Source organism: Manacus vitellinus, unplaced genomic scaffold (genome assembly GCF_001715985.3).
Source record: "Manacus vitellinus isolate BGI_N305 unplaced genomic scaffold, ASM171598v3 scaffold_1_pilon, whole genome shotgun sequence".
Lineage (NCBI taxonomy): Eukaryota > Metazoa > Chordata > Aves > Passeriformes > Pipridae > Manacus > Manacus vitellinus.
This window is the reverse complement of record NW_021939396.1, coordinates 50,015,544-50,039,247: the sequence shown is the minus strand read 5'-3', so window position 1 is coordinate 50,039,247 and position 23,704 is coordinate 50,015,544.

Here is a 23,704-nt window from a genome sequence, read left to right as displayed (position 1 = left end):
GATTAATCTTTAGTGGGTCAAGACCATGGTATCAATTGTCTGAAAACTTTATCAGTTATGTGTGATAAGGTATACAATTAAGTGTAATTATAGGTTCTCATGTCTGGACCAATTTAAAAAAATAAATTCCTGCTTTGAAAGAGTATTGAAATAATCTATTTAGCTTCTACAAAGAATACGTTTTATTTTCACATGCTGCACCCAGCGCAAAATATTCCCTTTGTTAGATGCTGACCAGGATACTTCCCCTCTCCTATATCCTTTCTTAGAGATTAATAGATCTTTTATATTTGCAACTGCTAACAATTTAAAGATTGAAAGAAAAATATTATGATTTTAGAGAAAGTGTACATTTGTTTCAGAACTTCCATAACATGTATTTCATACCTTGCAGTGTGAATGTATACACAGCTTTGAAATCTACAGCCTTTTAATGACTCTTTCTAGTCACTTATTGCAGTCCTAAATTTTGTAACATCAGTTACAAGATTTCTAGGTGGGTTCTCAAAGAGGAACTCAATAGTTTAATATGCTGTGCTCTTTATATAAAGCACTGTGCTAACAATCAGATGGAAATTCCTAATTAAATGTAGTATAAATTGTATAATGCAGGGGTTAGTAAATCTGTGCTACTGACCCAGGAGCAAGGCACACGAAATTATACATGATGTTCACCGGAAATTGAAACAGAATATTTGCAAGTTTAGCAATCAAGAAACAGTGGATTAAATATAGGCTTAATTCCCCTTTTAAATTCACAGAATGCATGCAGGTAAGAAGACATATTTTCTTTTAGCATAATATGCGCTTTTTAATCTAACACTCCCCAGCTGAGCTTAGTCATTAAAAAAAGCAATAAAGGTCCAATCACAGAAGCTGCGCAGGAAAGGCAGTCCACAACTCAGGAGGCTGCAGTCAAGAGGAAACCATCAGCTGCTCTCTGTCACAGACAGATGCCACTGATTGTTACCCAGCTATTTATTATTCCTTTGCTAAGGAGCTTCTTTAACGTAGGAGCATCCAGGTAGAAAACTGAGTATTTGAGCTACAAGAGAGGTGGTTATCTGGCTTAGAAGTGTCCAAGTAACAAGAGTGGTAGGAATTCTTAGTTGTTATTGATGCTTTGTGGACAATTGTCATTAATAACTGACAAAAATTCAATGGGTTTTCTACTCACAGTATCAAAAAAATGCACATCTTAAACTGCATTCAAACCAAATAATATTAGAAGGATTGCATAACAAAGCACAGGGCTACTACATTTTAGAAATGAAACATACAATTTGATCTGATTTAACCAAAAGTTAGCCAGGTTTTCTGTTGGATGGGAGAATTATGCTCTACAGGAAGTCACACTAGTGGAAATTTTTATCTTAATTTTTTAATCAATGTGCATTAGGATTATGAAATAGAGTGTGAATTTTAGAGTGAACATATCTGGAGCAATGGTATACGTAACACAAATCTATTCATAAGGGCTTAAATTTGATGGCTATAATAACAAGGACTTTTTTTCTGGGGAAATTAGAGGTGTTTATAGTGACATGGAAAGAAGAAAAGCAGGAGACTGTTCTTCTAATGCATGAGTTACTCATTTTCTTGTCCTTATCCAAGGATGTTCAATAACCAACCAAGAAATTAAGTGACTAACTTAAGCTGTCTTACTTATTCTGTCATTACATTTCACTCAGGCTTGCTTGCACAGCAACAGATCTGTGATATGCCCAAATGCTGAACGAGTGGTAGCGATTTGTGTAAGTATATGAGTTTATAAATGCTTATCTATGTGCTCAGGTGCGTTGACTGGTGTTTAACTCCCTTGCAGTATCTGAAAAAAAGTATCTGGAAAGTAAGGGTTTACCGAAGAAGCTGAAATGCAGAATAACTTTTGCTTACAGAGGGATAACATTAGATTTACATAATATAAATGCTATTAATGGCAAATATGAAGTGAATTTTTTAACATGATCTATTAACCAAAATAATTACTAATGTAACTAAATATTTGGAATGTTCTAAGATGACTTCCAAAGACTCCAGTGAGCTTTGGATCAGGTGTTCAAAAATGTGAAATGATACTGACACATCCATTCATGGCATTTTTTATGCTATCCTATTGGGAAAAGTGTGTTCAGAAAAAAGGTATGGACAGCTTATAGTGCTAAATTCTTTCAATAATCTTTCAATTATATATGTATGTAGGTATGTATGTATGTATGTAGGTATGCATGTATATATGTATGTATCTATCTGTCTATCTATATTTAAAAATCCAAGATGCTTATAATTAAATATTAAGGTGTAATATTTTAGATTACAATGAAGTGGTAAAGACATGGTATTAGCTGAGATACCATCTGGTCGCTGTCTCTAAGTGTCTATTCCTATCTGAACAAGTTGTGTGTGCAGTTGACAGTAGCTTTTTTTTACTACAGAAACACCTTAATTTCTTAAGGAGTACCTCTGAACTATTGTACTGTTACTTTTTAAATGTCTACATAAGGCTAAACTTGATGTTATTGAGCATTTAAGTAGAAGCTATTATTTCAGACAGGATAAGCTTTAAAAGAACAACTACTGTTATTAGTATGCTGACAGTGTTGTACTCTTTATTCTATGGGCTAATCTGCAATTTTTAAATGTCAGCACAGAAGAGGTGAAAATATGACATGACAGCTGTCATTTACAAAGGGAAAGATTTATTTTCCACAGCTAAAGTGTCTAATTGCACTTAATGAAGGAATGTAGAATAAGGAATAATTAAGAATTAACATTATGAAATAAAATACTGAATAATAATTCATGGCATATTAAACATATCCATAATTAAATATTTCAGTTTAATGTGATAAGTCTAAGGAAAAAACTGTGTTAGTTGTAACACTATCATTGGCTATGGACTGTGAAAAACTAATATTCTGAAAGACCATGAAAATGATTGTTGCTAATCTATTAGCAAAAATAAATGTGAACTGTTCCTAAATTTCTTTTCACACAAGGATCCTCTACATTCTGTTGAGAAAAGTGGGTGTGGATGCTAAATACTAAGCTGGTGTTTGGCCTCTGTTATGCCAGTAGTAGATGATAATCCTTACTTTTATTAACTGAAGGTACAGTTAAAATAGATGAATATACTGTTTTTATGCTGTACCAACCACGATGACGTAAATCTGCTTGTGCTTGGATCAATCTCACTGTTAGGTTTGGTCAGAAAATTGATTTTAAGTAACCGCAATTGACTGCTTATCTCCTGCTGAGTGACATAACCTCATGAGTCTTGAAGAGTTTATTATGCAGTCAGTTAATGAACAAGCAGAAGAGCTCCTTGAGACAGGATTTCTGCTGGATCCCACGTGTTTCAAACAAGGTTAAACGCATCTTCTTGATGCAGACTCTGCCTTTAAGATCTTGAGAATTCTGCTGGCTGGAAGCTGAAAGGAGGCAGACCTTGTTGTGCGTGCCCTGTGTTTCTAGTTTTTCCAGTTCTGCGCTCTAGATGTCTCTTTACTCTCATTCGGTTCAGTCTTTCTTCAGATTTTATGTACTAGAATAGTCACGTGAAATCAGCTAAGACTCACATGACAAGGGAGCAAGACTTCTAGAACCAAAACCATGGCCACACAACTGGAATTAACAGCAAATAAGTTTTCACCAGGCAGTTGTTACCAGGGCTGTGTATGCTTAGACACCATGTGAGAAGCATGGAAACATACACCTTTCTATCAGGATTAGATAGGTTCCCATCATCCGAGAAAAGGGAAAGAAGAAAATTTTGGATGCTTCCAGATGAAATTTCTTGATCCAGTTATCATCAGAAAGCCTTGGAGGGTCTTTTTTTTTTTCCTACACAAGCTCCATAAGGCTGAGTTGCGTCTCTCATGGAAGGAAATCCTGGGTAAGGTGGAGCTGGAACAACACAAAACATACAGCTGTTTTTGTAGTCTACTATTTCCAAGGAGATGACAACTGCTGAAGCCCCTTGTTAATGTAGTAACACAACTTAAAATAGTCTCCACAATCACAAAGCTCCAGAAGTCTTTGGCACAATCTTCTAACTGGAAATTGCTGGCAAATAGCATTGAGCAATGGTAAGACGATGAAGGGACAATACTAAGGCAGTCTTGATAAATTGTGTAACTTGATTGCTTCAGTCTTTCATTTGTCAAAGTAAAAAAACAGCCTTTCCTTGTATTAACTGATAATTGGTTCATTTCTGAAATGAAAAGCTTGAAAAATAATTGCAGAATAGTCCTATGAAGAATTTAATAGCTTCTGTTAATCACAGAAATTTCACCCTGTGTTCAGGGCAAAACAGTTACACTGCAAAGACTTTTGAAATAACAGAATGTGAAATGAAAACTGAAACTAGCATTTATAAGCTATAAAACTAACAATGTTTATATTATATGAGCTGCCTTGTAATTGCATGAAAATAGTGTATATTAGTTTGGTAGGAAGTGCTGGGACAATCTCCTACATATCCTTTACATGATAATATTTCTACCAATCTTATTTACTCATTACCATAATATGATCCATCTTGCAATTAATGATTTTAATCATACACAGTTACATGGTCATTTCATGTAAAATAGTTTTAATAGCGAGCAGTTCTGTAGCTCAGAAGTGTTTCAGTCTCTGCATTTAACAGCAAGCTCTGCAATGATGCATAAGAGTGGTCTACATGTAAGGTTTAATTTCTTCTCAACACAGTCCTGTAACATCCCAACTCTTGTTTCCAAGGCCCAGACACAATGTGAGACAGTCCTGTTCTCCCTCAGGGTGAAACTGCAGATTTCCTTCCTGGTTTAATTTCGGAAGTTACACAGGGCAACCTTGGCCTCCTGAGTGCTGCTGAACCCCCTGTACCTAATTTGTAACTTAAGCAATGTTTTACATGTTTTAATTTTATACTGAAAAACAAAAGTCATCATTTTTAATAAAAGAGACACGGTCCAAGCAAAAGAACCTCTAAGACATGGCATTCAGATACTTGTATCAAATCCTATTTATTCCAGCAAGTATGATCTTTAGCAGACGTTAGTGGGTTTTGTTTAGATTCAACAAAGATTTTGCAGAGAGGGTTACTCAGATTTCAGACTGGGAGTAAGGAAAGCAACACAGTTCTGGGACAGCTTCCATGGGAGACCTAACGAGACCTGCATCCTGACACTTTTAAAAAATCATTTACCTTTTGTTTTACTAGCTCACCTGACCTTCAGAAAGTAAAATACAGAGACACTTCAATCTGCTGGGGGGTTCGTGCAGTGGTCTCTTAAAATTAGGATATCCCCATGTTCTGGAGAAATAATTCTGAATGCCTCACTACCTTCCAGGAGACTGTCCTAAAAAGAGCTATGTCCTCTATTATCAGAGCTCAAACAAAATCTAGGCTGCCAAAAATGATCGCTTGCTTGTGGCTGTGCTCCTCATTCTTCCATCACTTATAAATCATGGGTACACAGGACCTGTAAATATGAGCTATGTGAAATAAGTGTTGCAGGGGTACTTTGGGTCCCAGAGAGGGTGAGGCTCAGGTTTATTCTCATCTGTGAGCAGCTGGCTAATTCAGGTCTCTTCTAGTCGGTTCACTCATTGGCGAAATAAGGTCTGGCCTCTCCTCTTCCTTCTCCTCTCCATCTTGGCTGGTGCAATGAGTGCTCCCTTCTCACATGAATCATCTATGGCCACAGGACCAGCGAGGCCAGCACTGCTTCAGACATTGTAATAAGCATTTCTAATATTGTTACTACATTCACTGGCAACACTGTGGGTCTTGCCATGATAACTTGTAGGGACGTCCTTGAATGAAGTAAGCTGAGTGAGAACTTCGGATTTTGATGGTCTAACTGGTGGATACAAACCAGTAGGTCAAAGTAATATACCAGTAAAGATGTTTTATGCATAGACATAACCAATATGAACCTTGCAAAATAAGTAGAAGAGCACCAAGAGAAGTCCACGGGTAAAATGTTTTGTCATTAATGCTGTAAGATAAAAACCAGGTCTAAGCCCTGCTCTTCCTCCTTCTTTCTACAATCAGTTCTTTTCTTGCTGCCTGCACAGTTAATGGCCCACACATTTACTGGCCTTGGACATAACATTAATGCTTTCCTCACCTGCCTTCCTGCTAACCTGTGCTGCCTGCATTTGGATCCACAGCCCGTTGATAGTGCATCTGGTATGATTGTTTTCTGTGACCAAGGCCTCCAGCACTCACTGGAGTCAAGGAGGGAGACAGAAAAGGGTGCAAAACTCTCTGAATCTTGTTAAAGAAGAGTTAGGGTGGAATTTGAATAAGCAACATAAGCATTACAAAATAGCTCTGTGGTTAACTATTTATGTGATTAATAGGAATTCATGTTGCAAAATATCCTGCAGTGATCTTCCAGTGCTCTTTGCATGTCTGCATGGGTTTGTGGTCTCAGAGGAGCATGTTAAGAGACTCTTATGCTCACATATACCTATATTTGGAAAACTTGAGACCTTTAATTTGCTTCTTGCTTTTATTAAGGATCTTTCATGATGTTGGAGTCAATTGAATACAAGATTAATTTGATCGCCACTTTATTAACAAGAGAAATCATGAAAAGTAGGCTGCATTTCCCAGTGAGCAGCAATGAATTTCCTGATTTAACTTACCATGCACTATTTTATGGCAAAGCTGATTGACATTCTTCTGGTTACTATTTACTTTAATACTAACTTTATATCAGAGACTAAACAAAGTATAATCCCTACAGAAACCTGAGCTGCTTTTATTAAAGTCAGATGTGATGTAAAATGGAGAGTTTCTGTTATTTTTGGCTCAGTAATATGCAATTATGATAATTTCCACTAGCATACTCAATGCCTTGTGCTTTTGTGACAAAACAGAAAAAACCTTTGCTTGACTGTTCCTTTTCTATTAGTGACATGATGACTTAACCATGTTAGTGCAGGCTAGAGACTTTCTGTCTCAGAGAGGGCTTTGCTTGCACTTGAGAGATAAAGTGAAGATATGGAGAGGTTTTATAAGCAAAGTTCTTTATTATGCACCAGGGCACTCAGGTATGTGAACACAAAGGTTGTTATTCCTCCCCAGTGGCCAACATCTTCCTCAATTTAATGGTTAGCTCCAAGAAAGGGGGTACTAAAACCTTACTAATAACTGCAGGTTCAGCTAAGTTTAGCTGTTTCTTAATAGAGGGTCACAAAGCACTTACAAGAGCAACACACAGAGCAGTTGGGAGCCAGTGTACTCCTTTGCCCTCTAGTTCATTAAACACTGCTATGAATGTCAGGTATAGGTGGAGAAGACAAAAAGGCGTTTACCAGAAACTCCAAAACTCTACTAAGAACAACGTTTTGAAAAGTAAATAGCAAATATAATAGTTAATTATAAAAATAATTTAAATAACTTTGTTGTTACATGCATGTGACTAGAACTGTTAAAATAATGCTATAGAATGAAAGCTAGAAATTCTTTTTTTGATATTGCTATTCTTTACTATCAGCTTGGCAGGGAGAGATAATGAGACATAAATAAACTTGCTTTACTTGCTGGTGCAGAGGATATTGGATTCCTTCTATTCATGCTACAAATGTGTGAAGTAGGAGATGGAATACCATGCTTACAGGAAAAAAAAGCTGGTCTTGGAATTTATATTTCCACTTAGCATAGAAAGTGAGAGCAAACAAAATTAGTACAGAATTAAGCTTTTTCCCTTCACCTAAAAGAAACAATATGAACAGGAGATGTGTGATTTCTTTTCCAGACGTGAGATTCTTATTAGATTTGCCAAAGCTATCTAAGTAATAATATTGTTTCTATTGTCATAGACATCATTAAACAGAAAACTTAGTTTGCCTGTAATACATATTTCCTGAGTCATAATCACCATTAACTTGATTTATAACTATTCATATCTCAGAGCCTTCATTCATTTTAACTGTTAATATTTGCTAGCACCTACTAATGATTTGCAACATAAATATTGTAGAAAGATGTTCTTTCCTTTAAACCATAGACAACCAAAATTGAATATTGAAACATACTTAAGGCTAGAAATTACATTTATTCAGCAACTGGCACCTACTTCAGTAGACAATAATTAACTTATGATGCATAATCAAGTAGCTTATAACACTAATATGCCACCCAAATGAGGGGGTAGTAAGTTCTGTGCTTCCCAGACCAGCCAGTCATCCATGCCAAGATAGAAAATACAAGGTTCAAGATGGACTGTTTGCTATGTCTGAACATTCACCTGCTCTGGGGACTTGAAATATTTTCATGTTTATGAAAATTATGTGATGGCAAACTGGCAAGTGTTACTGGTTTTGGCAAATTATCAAACCCTTGCTCATAAGTAGGGTGATGACATAGACAGGGTGAAACATTAGCTGCAATACCAATTAACAATTTGCTGATAATAAAAGTCCTATGTAATTGCTTTGTGAATTTTAAAGAATAATGTCATTGCTGCATACTGTATCTTGGTTTTGTCACTGTGTGGAGTTGAGTGCAAACACACAGCAACTTTAAGACAAAAATAGCTAAGTTAGTTCCAATTCCCATTTCTAAGCACTGCTTTCTCAGAAAGTCTCCTTCTCATAGAGGATGTTTCTGATCATGACTCATCAGCTGGCTGAATAAATCTAAACAGATAAGAGTAAAAATTCTTTTTCAAAATTTAATGTTTATGAGAACACACTAATTCTTCTGCATAGTTTTGTAAAGTTTGTGTAAGGCCTTTGTTATGAGGTTGATTCAACTTAGAGGGATGTGCTATTTTACTTTTATGACTCTGTGTAATCCTTTGCCCTGAAGTTGAAGATGCATTGTCCCCTGACTCACAATAAGTGATGAATTACATGGTAGTGCTGCCAATTTTCCAATACACACAAGATGAGAGATATAAACAATCATTTCCTCATAACAGCAACATGAACTAAGCTGGGTTCAACAAAACTAAAGGAAAACCCGCAAACTAACAAAACCAATTTTTCTCATGTACTGTGATTGAGTATCTCCTTTGGGTCCCATATTTGAAATTCTGGGTATAAAAAATGCAGAATTCATTTCTATAAGGCCCCAACCAACCAAGGCCAAGTCTGAATAGCATGAATCAATAAATATGCCCATTTATATATCTATATACATGAACATACTTGCAAAAGTTGTCAGTATTGTTTCACACAATGTGATAATTCAGAGCCATAAATTCTTAAGCCCTCATGTACCTCCTCCTTGTTATTTGCGTTTTTTTTTAATTGTAATTAAATTAATTTTAAATTTAATTAGCCGTACAAATAAACGGCTCTATACCTTAAATCAGGAAGATCTTCTCTTTCTTTTGCCTCGAATTCAATTTTTGTTAAAAACACCAAGAAACCTTAGAAATATTTCCCTTTTCCTCAGAGCCTTAATTCTCTTATTATATTTCAAATGCTGCTATAACAATACTACAACTTACACACATTTATTCTGTGTCTTAGGGCTTTGTTTTAATTACGAGGTAGTGAGAGGCTTCAAGACTGCTTTGAAAAATTCAAAATACCCTGTAAACTGAGAATACACACAGCAAAAAAAAGACACCTTGCAGATCAGTAGGGGAAGAGCTAGAGATATGCACAAATAGAGCCATGTGCAAAAATGCAGAAGTGCTAATGCCTGCACACACAAACCTTGGGAAGATTCCACCTTATTCATGAGTATTTTTCTCTCTGCCTTCACCGTATGTTTTCTTAGAGTAGCAAATGTCACAGTTTTTTGTTATGTTTGACCCTGAAGTATCTCTGTATCTAGGAAAGGGTGTAATCTTCGTTATTACTCACAGGGACAACAATATTATCCACAGCTTCTTTTCCTAGCTTAAAAGAGCTGAAATCTCCATGAAGAACAGGGTTTCTCATGACAATAAGAGGACAAGAAAACTGACTGACGAATCAAAGTGAGCTTTGAAAGTGAGCTAAAAAAATAAGACCTAAACTAGTAATGAGATTTGAAGAACAAGCCATACAACTGCAGACTAATAGGAAGTGAAGATTTTTGGCTATGATGCTTTGGTTGGTCTGAAGAGAAAGACTGCAAAATAAAGAACTGAAAGAAGAGGTTACAGCAGGTGTGTGAAACGAGTAACCATGTTGGAGAAAGTGGTGACAACAAAGGGGAGACTGATGGAGTTTTCCATTTTGGAGGAGGTGAAGAGGGAAGAGTTGGAAAAAAATCCCTGAAATCAGGCAATCCAGTAACAAAAAGCAATAATAGTGTAAGAGGATAAAGAAAATAAGGGAAAAGAGATAATTATTTAAGCCTTCTTTCCTTTATAGCAGGCCATGATGGTAAAATCTACCCAACTCATTGCAAAATGCAATATTGATTCAAATGTGGGAGTTTGAAAGTGATATATTCCCTTCATACTTATAAGAAATATGAAACATCACACAGAAGGAAGATAAGTAGGCAATTCTGGAAAAGACTAGCCAGGCAAAAAGCAACATGAATGGCTTATGTCTTCTGAACCATGAAGCAGAGATGTGGATGAGCAGTAGGAAATTCATACTCCAGTGCACAGAAGAGGATCTTACGGAAGAGATCTTTTAGTATCTCACTGTGCATTTGATTGTAAAATGTTGCATGCTAAAATGAGAAAGAGGGGACAAGATATTGTAGGTTCTAGTGATGTATGGGGTGAGTGCTGACAGGAAGCTGGGATCTGAACGTTTGCCTTCTGCGCACATAAATTGCCATAGCACCAACAGCTGTCTGGATGACCTCTTCTAGTGACTCTCATTATCAGGCTAATTTTTGTGAAGCAACATTTTTTTTTGGCTAGGATTTTCTTGTTAAGGTGAAATGAAGAGGGCAGAATAAGGAGCTGAAAGAAACCAGCTGAGAGATGAAAGGAATACTGACAGGAGATTTGTGTTTCAAAAGGCTACCCTTCAAGCAAAACTGTTTTACCTAACCTTGTTTTCAAGCTCTCTACAGGCTCAAACTGAGACCTAAAAGCAGTTATTCATGACAGAGAGGCAATGTAGAAAAATCACCACTGTTCTGGAATTCTGAATTACAGGACAGGTAATGATAACAAATCACTGAGTTGATTCTATCACTATACCCTGTAAGATCCAGTACTGGTAGAGTAAGCTGCAGCAAAGTATGGATGCAAGCATTTGTACATATAAACTGTCAATGTCAAGTTGCCAATTCCCAGATACATCCTGGAGACAGTTTTGGGTAGCCTGGGCCTTTTCAGAACAAGTAGTCTGGATAAAGCCATGGGGTTTGTGTGGAGGATGCTGCTTCCAACTCCTTGGGGCCAAGGGCTGCCTTTGTTGTTCCTGGTATGGGAGAAGGGACAGAAAGAGTGGAAACATCCTTCTCCCAAATCTGTTTAAACAAGTATGATGCACCTGCTCTCAGAAATAAATTTTTTCTTAGACTAGAGCTTCAAATGACTTCTTCCCTAAATTGAAACCTGTAAGCTGCGTAATACTTATATTTAGACTCTTGCAAAATTACTAAATTCACAACATTGTTTCTAATATCTAAGTGTGCACAGAAATTTATTATTATTTCTAATATCTGAGTGGGTACAAAAATATTATTTTTATAGAGGTAAGACAAGATGGATGCTTGATTCATTTCAACATTTTACATATTAATGATGAATATACTTCCCAGTCAATGAAAAGATGCAAATAACTGCATCAATGAAGCTAAAGTGGAAGGCTGTATTGTGCATAATTTTCTAATGTTCTCAAATTTTACCTAGAAAAAGCTTATAAGTTTTGTGTCTGACTCCAGTGCTCATTTAAAAAAAAGTTTTTCTAGTAAATGGCATCTGTAAAATCTTCCAAGTAAAAATGATTAAGGTAACAATACTCTTTCGATTAACTAACATTCACTTTCTCATCTCAGGTAAGTAGCCAGAGAAAAAAAGCCTTTGTTTATAGTCAGCAATTATATTTGTAGTAGTTATAACTATCTTTATGTACTTTTTTTCATCCAAACTTCCACAGATATGAGGGAATTTTGCCTAAGAAGAAAAATAACATATATCTCAGAAACTGAGGTCTGTAACTGCTTCCACCCATGACTTCAACATAGCACTACCAACAAAAAATGTCATAATCAACCAGAATCCTCCCTCAATTCTCTGCAAAACCACTACCATGTGTGTTTACATGTTCAGATGGTTTTGGTGTATGTCTTGTTTTATTAGCAGTTCTGGAAAAGGCACATTCTCTAGTGATGACACACTCTTGGATTCTGCCCCAAAAGTGCATCAGACTGCACAGGATGTGTTGTTGTCTGCTCTGTAACACATAGATAGTAAATTGCCAGCTATCAGACAGGTGACTGACAGCTAAATTGAATGTTTTTATATACTTTAATTTTCTATATTTCTCGATACCTATCTTTTCTGATATTGCTCCCATATCAGATGTAAGAAGACCAAGTCTTCAGAACAATGAGTAAAATATTTATAGATAGCAAAGTTACAGCCCTTCATCAGTGGCAGGCACTTTTCAAACTAATGCCCTTAGTGTGTATTACACAAAGCCCTCATTTCATGGTTATCGAAATGTGTTTTATCTTATTAAAAAAAAAAAAAGATATATTCACAGCTTTCTCAAATATGCCAGCAATTACTCTGAGTCCTTGAGGAGCCTGAAAAAAATTTTATCTAAGTGTGTGATATTTCCACAAATACATAGGAATTTTGAAACCACATTTGGAGGGTTGTGGATGTGTTTTTAGAAGGTTTTTGTGACTTTTCAATTCAGTACAATTGGATTCCTTACACAAAATGAATTTCAATATGTATCTGAAGCTGAAAATCAGAAAAGCAGAGAGTATAATTTGGGAAAATTATCCTTTCAATCAAAATTAGTTAGTAAGGAAATCCAATAGTCAAAAAAATGCCAAATTCAGTCAATTTATAAAAAGTAGGTGACAATTTCAGTACATGTGTCCCAGCTATTAGCTTAAATAGCTGAAAAAAAATCATATACTGCAGTAATATGCACCATACTTTTATACAGATGTCTGAGAATTTACAAATTTCACTGGAAGTTTCTTGTTGCTATGTCACCTGTCATGAAAAGCACAATGCTGATGCAGAATCCTATGATGTGAATACATGTTAATATATAAAATTCTCTGTCATCCTCTTTCAGAAGATAGCTCTGTTATATTTTATAACCATCCTGATATCTGTCTACACAGTAGAAAGAAAAAAACACACCCAAATGCGATTTGTGACCTCATCATGAACATGATCTGTTGCAAAATCCAAGTAAACAGAAATGTTATGGTAAATAACTAGATTAAGGAGGCCTGTTATTGTTAATAACAATTATTTCTGGGTGAAAATGAGTTTCTTGAATTACCACGTGTGATGGTGGTTTGCTACTTGGTTTACAAAGGTACTTTATCTGAAGTATAGGTAGCAATAATTTGTGGTAGAAAATAACTGTATCCTGAACAAATTTGTACCTTATGTAACATGTTTTTAGGTTGTCTGAAGTATTCTCTAGAACCACGTAGAGTTCTGGAGGGGTCAATCCTTGTACTAATGAGAATGAAGAGGAAAGCATCTCGGAGTATAAGGCAAGCACACCATAGAGCAGAAAGTTGCATTTGTATGAGAGGAATACTTAAGACAGCTTTATACAAGATCTTTTAACATGATGTATTTTGTAATCCACATCTCTTATTAAAACACTTGCTTTCATATTTCTGCACCTTTTTATGTTCATGATGACATAAAATGGTAATTTTCATCAAATTATCTTTGCCTATAATTTCTGGTACTTGTGTCCTAAATGGCCAAGTGTATATGTGCATGATTGATAGGTGAGTCTCGACTTTCTGTCTTTTTTTCCCTGTCTCCTCCCACTGACATTTGGAAAACCTCCAATCTGCTTTTCTACTGGCTTTTGTGGAAAAAAAATTTCTTTTTCCCTGCATGTCCCCGAAATTATGAATTATTCAACCACTATACTTAAATACATTATCCATGTTTTTAGTTCACAGTACATTAAATGTTGCAATCTACTTTATTGTACAGTCCTCAGATCTGTCACTGAACCAGGTTTCAACTGCACAGATCCAAAACCTTGAGCATGCTAGTTCTGTACAGTAACACAAAAGAAGACAATTAGAAAATGAATTTTAGTAGAAAATTATCAACAGATAGAGTAACAATTTAATAAAAAATTATGAGAGATTTGTAGTTTGATTTAAAAATCCCTTAAGCCTATATACTGAACATCATAGCCTTGACAAATTCATTGGGTTACGTTAGATAACCTTATTAGCCAAGCACAGTTTACCTCAAGTCACAGATGCTTTTTGAAGGTTAAAACTGGTAATCACATTTTGGTTGTAAGACTAATGTTGAGAACAAAGGTTTTTAATTTCCCTTAGGTCAAAAGTGGAGAGTTTCTTGGGTGTTTTATAACGTTTTTGCTTTGTTCTTCTGGAAATAAAATCTAAAGCTTGGCAAGGAACGTGGGAATTTAAAATTAATAATGTCTCTTCTTCTCAAAATATTTTTGTTGATTTTCTAGCCATGTACTTGATAACTCATAAAAACAATAATAATTTCAGTGCCAAAGTACAAATAAGAAAAAACAGCCTGAGGTAGAGGTTTTTCAGAGCTACAGATACTACAGATACTGAAATATGTGAGGGGAAAAAAAAGGATTTTTGTTGGCATGTGAGGGCACATTGAGGGCAGTGATTAAATGCTGAAGAAGGGCAGATGTCAGACATTCACCATCATGTAACACAAGTGAACATTTAAGAAACCAAGATGCTTATGTTGCCCCAGGATAGCTTGTCTCTCAAGCAAATGCGGTAAGTATGACCAAATCAGCAGTTATCTTCAAATTGTCTTCAGTGATGGATGGCACAATTTTTCTTTACTTCACTCCTTTTAGCAATTCTGTTGATTTTCTGAAATGAAAGAAAGATCATTTGAATGCAATCTCTCATATTTGAATTGCACAATAGAAAGGGAAAGCAATCTTAGTCATGCAGATATCTTTGTAATTTCGTATTCCTTGGTGCATATTGGTTATATAGACTTAATTGGCTTTACTACTTCTGCTGAACTGTGGAAGTATCCTCATGGATCCACTGCAAGTGTCTTCATATAATATTGCTTTCTGCATTTGTGCATTAAATCTCAAGTATCTTGGGGTAGAAGCTAAAGTTGCATCTGTGCCATGATGAATGTCCACAAGTTTATGGGTGCTTTGTACACCAGTCTGGAAGGGAACTTCACTTTCATACTGAGATAGAGAGACTGTGCAATGAGGTTGTTTTCTGGTGCCCTAAAGGCTGTTAACAAGCATTTATGTGCAAGGAGCATGAGTGGCTCCTTTTTTTTTTATTTCTGTGTAATGAGTGTTTCATCGCTCTGTGTTACAAAAGGTGAAAATGTTCACAGTCCTATTTGGTGTTGGTAAGATAAGTAGTTTTCTAAGCTATAGGAGGACTTAACCCAAGCTCTAATTCTACTACTCTGTACATTTAGCTGGAGAAGACACAGTTCTGGAAAAATATAAGGCAAATAGAGTTTAAAATATCCTTGCTATGGCTAAGTGGTGTTGGGGAACACCACTGGTAATCCGTGCTGGTGAGTAGTTAGAGTGGTCCTTGGGGACTAGCACCAACAATTTACAGCACAGCTAGTGGATTCGTGTGGGCCAGGGCACCAACTCCAAAATACAGTTTGGGTGCTGCCAGCCACTTCTGAAATGCAAAAGAGTTTAAAATACATGTGGGCTGCTGATCTGATTAAACCTGCTTTTGTAAATAGATTAAGCTGCAGGGCACCAGAGGAGAGACTTGGCTGAAATATTGCTAAATGCCTTCTGAAAGGCCTGTAGTTGAGACAATCTCACAGTAAATAAAATCACTTTCTAGAGTGGGTTGTGATCCACTGCTAGCAGGCAAACTATAAAAATTACCTCTCCTTGAGCACTTCCCCTCACCCTATTTCCTGCCCTGCCCAAGGCTTAATATCATCATCATCATCATGGCTGGGCTTCGTGAACGAAGATTTGGGAAGGGCTCTACCCACATTTGTTGCAAGCGCGTTGTACTTCTGCAGTGCTTTTTTTGCCATATATTCCATGTTTCTTGCATCAGGCAGGGATCAAGCTTCACACATGATTCAACAAGTAACACACATCTGGAAATCTGGGAAAAAAAACGTATGTCATGTAACACTTGCTGATTACTGACAGGCTTCACCGTAGAGTTATAAGGAGTCACGCTGAGACCTCACAAAATCTGACTGCTCTTCCTTCCATGTCTCTCCCACCTCATTTGCACACTTTGGCAAGTTTTGCCACCAGGAGTCATCTGCCCTCAGTGTTATATCCATCCAGCCTATCCACTCATCCCATGTGCTTGTAATCTGTAGTAAATTTAGCTTTTGTTACTGGCAGAATTTATGAGCTGGGACTAGTCCATCTTTGTAGTAGAGACTAGGTGGATATTTCTGTGGCAACATGCTAGGAACAAGGAATAAAACCCTGGAAGTCACCCTAGCCATTTTGGAAGATGAAATCAAAATTCCTTGGAAACAATCCCATAAAAGTACTGAAACTAACACTATTCTTAGGGTCTAATTTTGTAAAGACCTTTGAACAGTCTGCATAGCCTATGTGCAGTTTTGGACTTGAATTTGGCAATAAAAGTGAAGGCCTGCATTGGGTGTACCTGGCAAGGTTTTGGTAGGAGAGAGGGAGCTACAGGAGTGGCTTCTGTTAGAAGCTGATAGAAGCTTCCCCAGTGTCCAACAGAGCCAACATCAGCTGGCTCCAAGATGGACTTGCTGCTGGGGTGGTAGCTGGTAGCTTCTCTGAGATAGCATAGATAAGAAGGAGAGAAGAGTGAACTTGTGTGGTCTGAGAAAGACAAACCGGTTTGGGTCTTCTAGGTCTTTTTCTTTTTTTTTGAAACATAATGTACTCTATGAGATAGCTACCTTGACCCTCAGCATTACCAAGGGTGCACTTGGGCAGAGGAGTGAGAATGCATGAGAGAAACAGTCCTGCAGACACTGAGATCAGGAGAAGGATGAGGTGAGATAAGAAGAAGAAAGAGAAGGATGAGGTGCTCCAGGCAGTTGAGCAGAGATTCCCCTGCAGAAATCCACCTGCAGCCCATGTAGGACCCCATACCCTACCAGGTGAATGCCTGAAGGAGTCTGTGACCCCATGGGAAGCCCACTCTGGAGTAGGCTCCTGGCAGGACCTGTGAGCCCACAGAGAGAGAAGCCTACACTGGAGCAGGTTTGCTGGCAGCACTTGTGACTCTGTGGGGACCCATGCTGTCGTGTTGGGGAGCGAGGCCTGGTAAGGCCTTGCCGACCTTGGGAGGCAAAGGTTGCCAGCAATCGTTCCAGAGCGACTCTCCGTTGTCCCAAGGAGAGTAGTGAGATATTTCTTTGCTAACTCTTTTAGTTGCTAGATATTGGGCTACTAATCGGAATATATATATATATATATATATTTTATTTTGGTTTTGTTCCTTTTCCCTTCCCCCTTCCCGTTCCCTTGTGAAATATATATATTTCAATTGTATATAACTGTAACATAAGTGTAAATATATTTATATATATTGCTTTAGCTGTCTCTCTTGTTTCGGTTTTTCTTGGTTGTTTTTCTCCCTCTTCTCCCTGAGGTTTTGGGGGGGAGGGAGGAGGGACTTCTTGTGGTAAGGTTTGGAGACTTGGCAGGGAGCCAGCTTCAAACCATATCATGGTGCCAGAAACTTGGGGCCTTCAGCAGGGAAATGAGGGATAAAGTTCTTGCAAAGAGAAAAGTGACCTGAAACCGAGTCTCTCCTATTACAGGAAGGTGCTCTGATTTCCTTACAGTTTACAGGATACAGGTGTTTATCTGCTCTGCCTTCAGCCTCCTACACCCTGAGTTTTCTTTAGAACCAAATCTGGTATGTGTGGTCTGAGAAAGACAAATCGGTTTGGGTCTTCTAGGTCTTTTTTTTCTGAAACGTAATGTACTCTATGAGATAGCTACCTTGACCCTCAGCATTACCAAAGTTTTAGCATGTTTTGGTTGTCAAGGAACACTTTGGGAAGTGTGCAGAGAAGAACACAGATGGTAATTTCAGAGCATGGAATCACAGAATCACAAAGTGATTAGAGTTGGAAGGGACCTAAAAGTATCATCTAGTTCCAACTTCCCTGCCATAGAGGGGGTTTGGGAGAGAGGAAGAGGCCAGAAGCTCTTGAATTCATGGTAGGAGGTGGAAGAGAGGATTTTCTTAGTGGGAGGTACCTTTGGGCTCTGCCTCCCTGCCCTTTTTCCAGTCTCATTTCACAAGCAAACACAGACCTTATCACATTTCCTTTCCCCACAGCTTCCCCCTCTCCTGACAGCTCTGCATGGAGAAGAAAACAAACAAATTTCTTTGCCCTGGCCGAAGTTTCTCTCCTTTCTCCTGCACTGTGTGCTGCTGCTCCTTGTCAGCAGCATTTTCCCTGGCCTAGCATTCAGACCTAGTCCTGTCTGGTGTCCCCAGGGCTGGTGATACAGCACATCCCAACACACAGAAAAGGACAAAAGAAGACACAGAGGCTTGAAAGGACAGCATCACTGTAACCATGGGTGGTAGATTGAGTTGTGCCATGTGCACATGTATGGGGACATTAGGTATGCCCATGCCTTCAGAAATGAAGGCCCAAAGAGCATTCTGAACATGTGTACCATCATGATATGCTGCCCACCTGGTCCATGGCACCCCAGTCCCAACCTGAGGAACAAAATCTCTGGGTAGTTGTACAGAGCACAGCAGGGATCCGAAATTCAGAGGATATGGGGAATATTTGCTTCCAATAAGTCACATAGATACCATCACCTTGTCAGAAGGTCTGTCTTCATGACAGGCATCCTTTCAGGGTAGCTGCCACCCCCTGAGGAAAAAAGTCACCATTTCCTTTCCCATTACCCTCCTCTAAGGAGTATTTGGTTGATTAAGTACTAAAATGAAGGCAGGAATGGTGCAGGCAGCAGGCACTGTGGTCCCACTCCTTAAATAACACAGAATGGGCAAGAACAGAAATAATTTCTTGCTTCTCATCTCATACAGGACTCAGCAGTAGGACCTGGTAGCCTCCAAAATGTCACTGGGAAAGATGGGAACGACTGGGACTAAATCCTCAGTTTTGATTTCTTATCTAGAGACAGAGGAGTCTCCTCCAGCCCATGAAAAGTAATTGTATAGTGATTGAGACAGCTGCTGGTTATAAAAATCTGAAGCTGAATAAGACCACCAGAGCAGCAGCAGCTCTTGGAGTTATTGATGCCAAAGCAAGACAACTCTGACAGCCTGCAGTTCCTCACAAAGTTCACTGCATGCTGTGCTGGATTTTAGTATAGATGGTGACAAACTCAGAGGTTCCCCAAACTCTGCAAGTGGTATCAGTGGTTGAATAACACCAAATGAAAATTTTCTGTGACACCCATCTTAAAAAATATATCCATCTCAGCAATGATGCTGTTTGACAGTGCATACCAATGTTACATTATGAGATAGATAGACAGATAGATAGATAGAATTATGGGATGGATAGTGTACACTTAAAGGAAAGTGAAGAACAATGATTATGAGAGCTTTTAATATTAAAGCTGTCTCTAGAATTTAGAGTCTTTAGGTTTAATTGTGGTAAAGGTGAAGTAAGTTTCCAAGTTTGGACGCTGAATCAGTGCCATCTAGTGGTGGTGGTAGGTTGGTTTTTTGTTTTGTTTTGTTTGATTGTTTGGTTTGGTTTTGGTTTTTTTGTTTGGGTTTTTTTTTTTTTTTTTGGTTTTATGGTCATGGCGGTTTAACATCATCAAAGTTCCACCTAATAAATGTCTTTCATACCCTTGTGAAAACTGTCAACATATTTCTATTTCTCCAAGTTGAGCAAATAAAAGCCATTGATATATAATGACCAAGACATGCACAAATTAAGAAATATTTAAATTTCCAATTGTTCTATTAACTGCATCCATCACAGATTAAGACTACTTTCTATTGAAGCCAGCATTGTACTACAGCTTATCCAACACTCCTAATTTTAAAAGAACATCTTTGCTTCACTATGACTTAAGGAGATAGGAACATCAGACTGACCAATATTAACAATCCTAAGTCAGTTTGTCTAGCAGAAGGTATTTACTCTGATGATAGGCCATACAATGAGCTGCATTTTCTTAGCTTTTAATTATGAGGATCATCAAGTTCCCAGGTGTTTGTTATCACACCTGGCCCCTCAGCAATAAATTCTTTTATGTCAACAAGAGCTAACAGGAACAAGACTTAACAAGCAGGATTCATTTCAAAGCTTCACAGATAAACAAAGAAGTTCTGAGGTCCCCTGCAGTTGTATATATGAAAAGGAGCTACTTTGGTGGTCCGTTGTTTACTTGCAGCGTGCTGGCAGAAGTAAAATGTCAGAAACAAATACAGTGCTGTCTCATTACTCCTGCAGGTTGACTGTGGTAGTGAGTGTAAATTAGAAGACACACACAGTTCTGAGTGCTGTACTTTATACTCATAAGACTAGTGTGCTGAAAATGCATCCTACATGATCATTTCCTTAACTATTCTTCATTTCTGGATTTATGATAGAGTAGATACATTCATCAATGTTTGGTAATCTCTTCAGTGGTATGCAGCTCTCAGAAAATAAATTGCTTTAATTTGTTCCTAACAGCAGTGCTGATCTAGAATTCATCTGGCAACAGGAAAAAAGGGATGAGGGAAGTACTAAAATATGAAATGGAGCACTGGATACTAAAATTCTGTAAAGACTGAGTGCCTCAGACACAGCTAAAGGTGACAAAAGTGAAGACTCTGGGAAGGACCTTAAAGCAGCCCGGGGAAAATTGCAGTGAGAGGATTCTTTGCTCTGTGTTTATTATACCGGGTTTTTTTTTTGTTACACTGTCCTATTTTTATGTTTGTCTCTTCTCAATTTCCCTTATGGGTTCTGTAAGGCTCTCCAAATTTGCCCTTTTACAGAGAGAGGCAAATCCAGCCTTATCTTGTAAACAGTACTGATAAAGGAGATTGGGCCTTGAGAACTTGATTACTGCTTTAAACTTTTTCCCCTTTGTATAAATGCCCTCTGGAACTTTGTTAACAAAGAATCCAGCAACGCTGGAACTACAGGTCCTTACACCTGCGGAGCTCTAATGTGCTTTTACAAACATAAGTGAATGAATCAGAAGTCTAAGAAATTTCGTAAAAGCAAGGACTCTTTACCTACGTAGTACGTGAAAAACCTATACATGTACATGAAAACCTGCAACTGATGCATATATAGACAGTACTTGACAGAATTAATCACTTCTGTGGTCTGCCCTTACAAACAGGAGAAAATCAGCAATAAATGAAGGAAAACACTCTCAATGACAGATTGCTTCAATTTATTTCCATCAGAGGCAACATGTTGCTGACTGGAATTGCTGTTACTTTTCAGCAAAGTCCATTTTTTTGATGGGATTTGATGCCTGAACTAGTACAAACTATGATCAGTACAAACTCTCAGAAATTATCAAAAACACCTGCATCAGTGGGCCTTTAACATCTTCTTTGCATATCTTCTCAGTTGCATCATCTGGGGCTTCAAAAGCTTATAAGCTAGTATTACTATCAAACATTTTACTTTTCTTGGTCATAAAGTCATTGATATTCTGGCTGAACTGTATGCTTGGAAATTATTTCAGAGGAGGCTTTGAGCTTTGGGAATGAGTCCTTTGAGGTGTGTTTGTGAGAATATGGTGTGATCACAGTAGCTGGCAGTGGTGTGAATGGTACTCATCTTTTCTTGAATAGTCGTTACAGCATTTATTTTAATGATTTAAAATAACAGCTGCTGCATTTAAAATCTTGAGAACTTTATAAATAAATAATACTTTTCTCTCTACTCTTTTAAAGCTACGTAGGGATTATTCTTGAAGTTTAGACTGGGTTTAGTGCTGAACTTGACAGATGCCTGGTTTAAACCCAAGAGCTCACCTGATGAAAAGCTATGGGTAAGCCAGCCAAGTGTGCTTGGCCATCCTCTGCTGTTCCCTCTGCCTTGCAGTGACCTCCAGTGCCCAACACTGTACGGACAAATGGACCCTCACGTCACACAGATGGTCAACTAATAGTCAGGAGAATAAAACACACTCAGTTAAAAAAAAAAATCTTGCACTTGTGAAGGTCTCATGTGATAACAGACAGCTGAAAGATTTTGAGCTTTGAAAAAAGGTCCCCTCTCTCCTTCTTCCTGAAGCCTTATGCTGGAATTCTTTGCAATATCAGCAGAGAAGTGAGGGATGCTGAGAGAAGCACCCCTGCCATTGGTGATGGTTATTACGATCTAATTGGTTAAATAACACTGGCCTTTTTTGAATACGTTTGAAGATATTTTCAATTATAAAATTCAATGGAATATCCGTCATGCCTTATTAAGAGGCAAGAACTAGTAGTCGCTATTATGAAGAATTTTTTACTGATGAAAGAAAATGAATGTCAAATAAAAGGATAATAAAATGACACTTACTCTTTTCCTCCTGTGAGTGAATATGGTATTAGAGTTTTACTTCTGCAGAGCTTCTAAGCACTCCTGGTGTGTCTTTGCACTGTGGAGAGCTCATGGCAATTCCTCAAAGAGTTACATCATAAGGATATTATAGGGCTGCAGATGTGTCCTATTTATACAGAGGGTACCCAGAGGCATTTTCTTGTTCCTCTTCTAATATCTTTGTGCTTAATATTTCATGGTTTCTGAAAAATTCTAAGAAAAATGCCTACTTTGTGCATCTTTGAGTGATTAAACGCCTTTGAGAATCTGAACAGAAGGTGATTTTTGTGAAATCATTCTAATTGTATAAGTCAGTATCAATTGCACTGACTAGTGCTGTGATGCTAACTTTCTATTAAAGAATACACTTTTGCAGATGAAACAAAACTGAATCACTTGAACACAGTATCTCCCTTCTGTTTTCAGTTACTGCCCAACACCTGCCTTTACTCACCAGTTTTTTTGAAAGAAATGTCTGTTTTCCTCCAAAACTGTTTTCCTCCTTCTCCATGTAAATTTGAGCAACTGGTGGCCAATCAGCCATTACCATGACAGAATATTTTAAAACCACACATTCATATGTGTAGTGGTGTTCCTTTCTTTTCTCTCCAGTACTAATTTTCATATAGAAGACAACTAATCAAGTGCAATGCAGCAAAATGCACTGAAAAAAGATAGCACTAAAAATGAGTTCCCAAAATGTCGCACTGCTCAGGGAATGGCTCCCTCAGCAGTGGAATTCCCTTTCCTTTAAAATCCATTCACATTGTTACATTGAGCATCAACCTGACTCCACGATTCAAAAGCTGACTAGAGACCGTCTGGTGGCTCTGGGACAGAAACACTGAATTGATGTAATATGTTTCTGACAGCAGGTGAGGTAAGTCAGATCTCTTTTACTGTCTGACAAATGATTTTTCTTTTGGCAGAAGTGCAACAGATAGCACATTTTTAATTAGACTACAGAATGAGACTGCAGTACATGCTGCTCAGAATAGCTGTGAATGAATATGTCTATGTGTAGAGGACACTGACATTGGAAGTAGGGGCTTCTTTCTTTCTTTTTCTTTCTTCCTTTCTTTCTTTCTTTCTTTCTTTCTTTCCTTCCT